We start from the raw sequence: 9,343 nt of genomic DNA, 5'->3' as shown, positions 1-9,343 counted from the left end.
TTCTTGCTGTAGGGTACTTTTTAAATGTCTAAACACTAATCAATATAGAGAAATTAAGTATTGACTAAAATAGCTTTATAATAAGTAATTATTGGTTTGCTCTTTTAGAAATTAGACATTTTCACTTTGGGAATAAAGAGTAAATTTACTGTCATGAAATTAAAGTGTTTTTGACCTTTTTGCACAACTTTCCTCTCTATGAAATGATTAGGTTTAAATATGATTGCACAGCTGTATTATGTTGCAAGCATCAATTTTTAATTATTATAAGGTCAACGTTAGAACAAATATGATTAGTATAGTACCTCAGTGCCCTTATTTGCTTTCCACTCAAAAACTACCTGGTGTTTACCAAAACCAACCTGAACCTCTCTCTGTTGATATGACTAATTAGGTATATGCCAAATCCTTTATTTTTTTTCCTCAGTGTTCATCCTACATATGTTATTTTGTTGATTCTTACAGCTTTAAAAAATACACATTGCTTGATTTATCTCTTCCCTTCATAGAGGGACATTTATTTTCCTATGTGTCTGTGTGTAGGGTCTCTGTGTGTATAATCATAGCTGTTAATAACTTCACAATTCTCCTGCCTTTGTATGACATGTTGTCCTGGTCAGCTCAGGCTGCCATAACAGAATACAGTAGAGTGGGTGGCTTAACAACAAACATTTATTTCTCACAATTCTGGAAGCTGGGAAATCCAAGATCAAGGTGCCAGCAGATTCAGTGCTGGTGAGAACCCTCCTCCTGATTTACAAATGGCCATCCTCTGGTTATGACCTCATATGGGCTTTCCTTTGTATGTGTACATGGAGAGACAGAGAAAGAGAGAGAGTTCTTACTTTTCTTTTAAGAGCATTAATTCTATCTTGAGGGCACCACCCTCATGACCCCATCCTCATCATGACCTAATTACCTCCCAAAGGCCCTACCTCCAAATATCAGGACTGATTTGTATGAAGTCCATCTAAAAAGAAAAGGAGTTTCATTTCCAGACATGGGTTTATTTGATTACATGTTTGTACAGATTTGCCATTCGCTCTTATTTTTCCTACTGCTCTATGAGACTTTGAATTTAACTCTAAAAATGAAATGGTATTACATATAAAACCTACAGAATAATACATGACCTACACACTAGCCATTAAAATTCCCCAAATGTTTAGCATGAATAGTGATTCAGGTTTTAATGCAAAAGTAGTTTTCTAATTCTTAAAGAGTTTTTTAGATTTCATTTTCTGTTGATATATTATTTACATTTAAAAAATAACAACACTAGACAAAAAATATTTGTTGTATTTAATAAATGAAGTAGCATATGGTTTCCTATAAACTAGAAACGTGCAGGCCAGATATTCCATCTCTGTGGCTTGGGGGATGAATGTTCAGAAGCTGGTTGGGCTCCAGTGGGAATCTTAAGATGTGGTAGTGGAGAACAGACCTCACCAGGCTGTGACAGGGGCCAAGTGGCTGGTGGGGAAATGACTCAATAGTATTGATCAGGGTGGGCTCTAAAGAAGATACGTCTTGCCTTTGTTTCCTCCATACTTCTTCAGTCAATTGAGTAGGGGCATAAAGGCCACTTATAAGAATTACAAGAACTTACTCCTGTGTTAGATGATGCAGCTTCCCCTTCCCCCATTCCCTTCTCATCTACTGTGTTATTTTTGAGTCACATATTCTAAAAATAGTTGCTTTTAAAAAAGAAACATGTAGGGCCTAAATTTCTCTTGTTGAGAAATTTTAGGGCCTAATAATTAGGGTCTAATGATCAAATTCTAGGCATTGAAACAAGGAGTTAGGAGATATTTTGGGACTGTATGGTTCTCTTCTGAACTTCTTAAATTATGTTCCCCAAGAGTAAGCTTATTCGAAATGGTTTTACGAGCTACTTTTTCTCCGACTCCAGCTCTACTGCCTCTACTCTCACTACCTACATAGCAGAATATTTGTGAATAATGCACCACAAACATTGCTAGAAAAATTCTTTTTATTTTAAACAGGACATTGTGAGAGCAAGGAAAGAATTTGTTATACACTAAACTTGTAGAAAGATCATGAATGTATGATTTGATAGAATGTAGAAGCCACAGAAATATTGATGATCAAGGTTAAAATCATGCTTTATTCCTCCCAGCCATGGAATTTGGGCAAAAGCTTTTTGAACTAGGAAAATGTCACTGATTCAAGAGATCACACATCTGATGAAGGAATTACATGGAGTCTTTCTCAGTTACCTTCACTGAGCCCAACCCTTTTCCCAAGATATAATTAAACATCTTAAGATGAGATGGCCAGCTGTGGCACTTCATTTTCAGTCTCTAACTGCTTCTGGATTTGCTTTACCTTTCAAGTCTATGCTAGTTGTTTTCCACCTTTTAGATGTGTAATTGCATGGATTGTACATTTAGAGAAGATTTTACAGTGTTCAGTTTGGTGGTCAGGGGAGTCTAGTGTAGGGAGTATAAATAGGGCCCACAAGATGAAGGTGTAAGCAGTATCATACTGATATATGTTTCTAGGTCAAATAAAGTCCATGTATTCATTATCCACCTCAGTTTGGCTAGATAATCAATATTAGTCATAGTTTGTTGCTCTCTTCTTTTTTTGTATGGAATAGGATGCTCAGGTGTTCTATCCAACCTGAAAACACGAGGGAAGTGCTTTAGGGTACCATTTAACTTGTTTTTGCCATTGTGATAGATGCTTTTGGTACAAACTTTGATGGCCAATTTGGGGGTGCAGGGCTCCCATTCTAAGCAAAGAAAGGAGAGGGAATCTTCTCAAGTGATGGTCTTTAAAAGAATGTTGGAAAATGAAATTTTTGAATAGCCTGGAGACATTTTACCTACCCTGCTCGTATCAGCCCTTCTCTGGCATAGTGATTTTTTTCCGTGAAGCCACATGAATAGTCAGTTATCCTATGAAACATGATCAATCACATTAGGAAAATGAAAATTAATATTAGAATGAGATATCATTGTACACTCCTAGATAGCAAAAATTAAAAATGAGGACTGTAACAAGTGATGGTGAGGACAGGGAGAAATGAAACACGTAAGCTGCTGGTGGGAGAATAAACAGGTGCAATCACAGGCAATAGTCACAATGTTTAACCACTGGGTCAGGCATTGACCCTTTAGTTACTGAACTGTGGGAAGGTCTCTGACATCTAGGAGGCTGGCCAGGTAGTGTGACCAACTTGTCCCCATTTGCTGGGAACTTTTTTGGTTTAAAACTGAACATCCTGTGTTCCCCAGACCCTCTCAGTCCCAGGAAAACCAGAATAGTTTAGTCACCCTATGGCCGTATTAACTGCAAGGGGACCCTCAACGGACCCAGGGTAGCAGCTGTTTCTTAAGTGTGGAATTATTTCAATATTTAAAAAACTGGTGAAGCCATACTGGTGAGCACCTGCTGAACACTAGTCCTGGATACACACACGTTGGAAGACAATGTGACGTTATCCTATGAAACTCAATATACACATATCCTATGACCCCCAAATTCCTCTCTATCACAAATGTATTAGGGCATCTTTTGCACATGTGTACTAGGAGACATGTACAAGAATTTTGTAGCATTGTTGTCTGTAATAACAAAAAAAATTTGGAAACAACTTGAATGTCCTGCAATAAAATACTGGATGACTATATATTTAGCTTTTCATACAATGGAACACTATGAAGAAGTGAAAATGAAAGGACCATGACTAAAAGCAACATGTGAGTTCATCTCTCAGATAATATTGTGCTAAAGAAACAAGTTGAAAAATATACAGCATATGGTTCATTTATATAAAGTTAAAAGTAGGCAAAAGTCAACAATATTCTTAAAGGGATACAAACATGCAAATTATAAAGAAAAGCAAGTGGGTGGAAAATACAAAAATTCATGATAGTGATTCCCTGTGGGGAAGGGGCTCACAAAGGGCTTTGAAGTTACTTGAAATGTTCCATTTCTTAAGCTAAGTAGTGATAAGTGTTTGTTCTTTTTATTCTTTTCACCTAACATATATGATTTACAGTTTATTTATGCACACACAGTATTTAATAAAAAATATGAAAATCCAAAAAAGTGAGAAAGAAACTTTGGGGAGTTCCTAAAAAATACATTTGTGTCTTTCATGTCCTTCAAAGGGATATGGGAAGCTAACCATTTAACAAATAGTTATTGATTCCCTACTGGGTTTTAGTTATTTAAGGTTGAAAACACCCAAATCCTGCCTTCATAGGACATAAATTCTAGTGGGAGAGAAGAATGATAAGCATGAATAAATATATAAGTAGATAGATACAATACATATGTTATAACATTTCAGGTTAAGATTAGCATTAGAGAGTAATAAAAAGCAAATAAGGGGAAAGAAGGTGATGGTGAGGTGTCGGAGGTGGATATTTCTGAGTGGCTAGGCAAGGCCTCCAGAAGCTCACAGCATGTGATAGAGGCCTGGAAGAAGTGTGGAACCAGCCATATGAATATTTGGGGGAAGAGCATTCAGGTAGAGTGAAGAGCCCACTAACTCACTGCACAAGGACCACTCTAAAACCTTCCTCCTCATCCAGGGCATTGTGTGTAAAAAGCAGAGGTGGCCGCTGCTCACATATCCAGATACCTTCCATTTTTCCAGGCTCGGGGAAGTTATCCTTTTGTCCTCAATAAGGCCACTTTCCATCCTCTCCAGACTCTATGGCCTCTTACAAGTAGAAGATTTTCAAAATGGAGCCCTATTAACTTTCCCCTTTGACAAGAGAGTTCCCAGCCCTCAAGGAGTCCTGGGTTCATTTGCTCTCTGGTAGGGGGAAGAGGACAACATCTCTCATCCTTTTGAGTCTTGAAAGAAGCAAGAAGAAAACATGGATGATTATTGCAATAGACTATCTTGCCATGTTATGCATGATACAGTGTTTTGAAGTCTGGTTGATTACGATGTCTGCTAAGGCCCAAGAACCAAGCTTCAAAAAATCGAGTAGGGGACTTCCCTGGTGGCGCAGTGGTTGAGAATCCACGTGCCAATGCAGGGGACACCAGTTTGAGCCCTGGTCCGGGAAGATCCCACGTGCTGCAGAGCAACTAAGTCTGTGTGCCACAACTACTGAGCCTGCGCTCTAGAGCCTGTGAACCACAACTACTGAAGCCCGCGTGCCTAGACCCCATGCTCTGCAACAAGAGAAGCCACTGCGATGAGAAGCCCATGCACCACAACGAAGACTAGCCTCTGCTCGCATCAACTAGAGAAAGCCTGTGCGCGGCAACCAAGACCCAATCTAGAGTAGGTTTTCTATAGTCATTATCTTTAGGTTAGGAAGTTTATGCTTAGCTGTGGGTGATAGAAAGTCCTGGTACAGTGACAAGATGCATAATATTGTCAAGCCACCTCTGTTTTTCTGAGCCTCAGTCTCTCTTCTTCTCCTACCCGAAATGGTTATTGTGCAGATTAAATAAACTAATGAGTGTGAAGTTGCTTTGTAGTTGATATTATCTCTGCAGTAAAGGTAAGAATAACCATTTGGAATGAGAGAGAAATTTAATTTTGAATCCTGATTCTACTTACTAGTTGTGGTTAAGTTTCTCTTCTGAGTTTTGACTTCTTCATTCATAAGCTAAAAATTCATTCAAAAAATATTTTGGTAGCTTACATAATCAGACACTGTATGAGGCATTAGAAAATAATAATAATGGTAATAATACTCATTATTAACTCAAAAGTTTGTCTTGGGAATAAATAACTTACCTACAGCATCCAGTACATTGTTTGGTGGGTAGTGGTGGAAGTAACTGTTATTAACATATTACATGAGTAATGCTTATATCTTCAGTTCTGATATTTTTCTTGCACTCTAGACTTGTATATCCCATTGCTGCCTTGGTATCTCTGCTTGGAGATATTATAGATCTTTCAAATTTCACATGTCCAAAAAACAAACCCTCAATTCTTTCCTTAATATTTTCTTGCCATCTTTCTTATCTCAGTAAATAGCAAAATCATCCTTTATTTTGCTTAGGCCTCAAATCTCTTAATTATCCTTGACCCCATGTGTTCTATCACATGCTATATCCAATTTAGCCGACACATTCATTATGATTTTGTAACTAAATAAATGATGGCTTAGAGAGTTTAAGTAATGTGGGCATGATCCCACAGCTAGTAAAATAAATGGGGGCATCAGTATTTCAGCTCAAGTCTTCTGATTTGTAGTCCAGGGCTCTTTCCATTTTACTATTATTCTAATTATTCTACTATTTTGAGGTGTCAGGGCATGAGTAGGGATTCCTCTTTATCATCTTGGTTAATTAAATGAACTAGTGCATGTTGACTTAATACTCATATAATAATTATCACCTCTAGCAAATACCAGAGGATATAAATGCAGCCAGAAAATTATGAAGTACCATTCAAAGAAAACTATTTGTTTCTGAAAATCCAATTTCAGTAGAAGCACAAAAGGAAATTTATGTTATCAAATAAATAGGGCACTGATGGAAAGCAAATTTTGTATGAGCTTACACTATGAGATACTGTCATACAAAACCAATGACATCTTTCAGAATCTGTTAAAAGCCACAACATAAGCAATAGAGGGAACTGGAAATCTCTTCAGATATCTGCTCTGTTTAGTCATGAGGAAATCTCCAGGACAGTAGGAATGGCAATTATATTTTCCAAGCAAAACAAACACTCTTCTCTGTTGCCAAATGTTAGTAAGAAACATATCAGGCAGAGAGTAAGGTGAAGTGAGAAAAGCACGAGAGAATTTATTTATGCTGATTTAAAGAATGCTGAGTGTCATACTTATTAATTGCAACGAAGAGGCACTAATTAGACTTACATTTGATGTTGAAAGCAGCAACTTTCTCTGTGATTTCTCAAACTAATTTTTTTTTTTTTTTTTTTTTTGCGGTACGTGGGCCTCTCACTGTTGTGGCCTCTCCCGTTGCGGAGCACAGGCTCCGGACGCGCAGGCTCAGTGGCCATGGCTCACGGGCTCAGCCGCTCCGCGGCATGTGGAATCTTCCTGGACCGGGGCACAAACCCATGTCCCCTGCATCGGCAGACGGACTCTCAACCACTGTGCCACCAGGGAAGCCCTCAAACTAATTTTTAAATAAAAATATAGGAACCCAAGAAAGTAATTTGATTAAAACTCTTTACTTTTGGCATTGGTAATTACCACAATAATTTTTTATTGCATTCTCTTTGAATATCATGATCTATTTAACTTTATGATGCCTGTCACTGACATACTAACTGCTAGAAGTTGATATGGTAGTACAGTTATCATTAGTACTTACTGATGTGTGAATTAAACATTGGTATAAAAGATGCTTCTCACAGCTGCAGAAATATTAATTAAATTGGTAAGAATAAAGACACTTCTCTGGAAGAATTTTTAATTTTAGCAGTCAGAATAAATACATTACACATTAGGAGAGTCTGATTCATGTATTTTGGGGTAGAGGAAAAGTGACTTTGGCAGGTTCCCTCTTAAAGTCATCAAATAGGCGTCTGTTTTTCTAATTAAGTATTTTGACATAAACTTTGAATGTAATAAGGTAATATTAAAAGATGACTTATAGAAAGATAACTCATAAGGCAGTAGGATGATGAAGCTGCCAAAAAAAGCTAGTACAATTTTTAACTGTTTTAAAGCTATGGTATAAGGAAGGAGAGGTGGTGCTGTTGCTGTACTTCCTGTTGGTGGGATGGATATGGGCTGTTGTCTTCATTGGTGAGGGCTGTGGCTTTGGGAGAGGAGAACAACGACCAGTATTGGGAGAGGACTGGAAACCATGATAATGAAGCCAGTTCTGAAAGTCATGGGAATGTTTAGTCTAAAGAGAGAAAGACATAGATGACTCTTTCTTTCCTTTTTTTCTTTCTCTTTCTCTCTTTTTTTTTTTTCTCTTTCTCACTCTCTTTTTTCTTTGTTTCTCCTTTTTGTTCTTTCTTTCTTTCTGAGAAAGAAGCATTGGTTAACTGGTGTCCTTTTTATAGTGGCTAGTAAATATTAATATTTTCCTCAAGTGTGTCAGAAAGTCCATTAAAATGAGTGAAAAAAATTTTTTTAACCACTGGACAGTCTTTTTCTTTTCTTTTTTATTGAGGTGTAATTGACAAATAACATTATATTAGTTTCAGATGTACAACATAACGATTCAGTATGCAAAATGATCACTACAATAAGTCTAGTTAACATCCATTGCCATACATAGTTACAAAAATTTTTTCTTGTAATGAGAACTTTTAAGATCTACTCTCTTAGCTACTTTCAAATATGCAATACAGTATTATTAACTGTAGTCATCATGCTGTACATTACATCCCCATGACTTATTCACTTTATAAATGGAAGTTTTTACTTTTTGATCTCCTTCACCCATTTTGCTGACCTCCCACGCCCCACCTTTGGCAACCACCAAACTATGAGATTTTTTTTTTAAACAGAGCTACTGAAAGATTCTTCACTTGAAAGGATCTATTCTCCATAAAAGGCAGTAGGGATTATGAACAATATATATATATATATATATATATATATATATATATATATATATATATATATTTTTTTTTTTTTTTCTGGAGATACGTATATTCAAAACCAGGAACTAAATGAGGACAGGACTCACTTATATGGAGTCATATATTAAACCTCAGTTGACTGGAGCCATGTTCTCAGTTTATTTAGGGGATTTTTGGTGTCTGTTATGGCCTGGCACCCTGGCAGCTGTCTAGCTTACCAACATCTTAATTCAACTTTGTTTGGATGACATGATTATTGGAAAGATACATAATAAAATTAAGTGGAGCTTAAATGTCTGGGATACAGGACTCTTAAGTTCATCCCAGCCCTAAAATACTGTAGTAGAAAATTACAAGATAATTTGGTATTCAGAGATACACAGAAACATCTTGACTGAAACCATTCAGCTAACCAGTTGATCTGTCTTCTTATGTTTCTTGAAATTGGGACAAAATGGTTAGAGCTACAGACCAATTACCAGAAAGAAGAGTCACTAAAATTCACGCACTGTTCTTCTTCCTTTTGTACTGTCTCTCAAAAGATTTGTGTTAGTTTTTGATTATAGAATCTTCCAAATGAAAATGATTGCATTTATAACTTTTCAGAATAAAATTAAAAAAATTTTTGAAGTTGATATCCAGAGTGGAGAATAAGCACTTTGTTTCATTACTAATGTTACTTGTGACTTCTAATTAAGACAGAGGCAGTTTGCTGAAGAGACAGCTTGGGTGAAGTGTAAACAGAGGGTGGTTTGTAATTTGCAGATGGGGTTTTCCTGTTTTTGCCTCTAGTCAGCTTTTTATTTTAAATCATTTAAC

The sequence above is a fragment of the Hyperoodon ampullatus genome, assembly GCF_949752795.1.
Source record: "Hyperoodon ampullatus genome assembly, chromosome: 4".
Classification (NCBI taxonomy): Eukaryota; Metazoa; Chordata; class Mammalia; order Artiodactyla; family Ziphiidae; genus Hyperoodon; species Hyperoodon ampullatus.
This window is presented reverse-complemented; position numbering follows the sequence as displayed.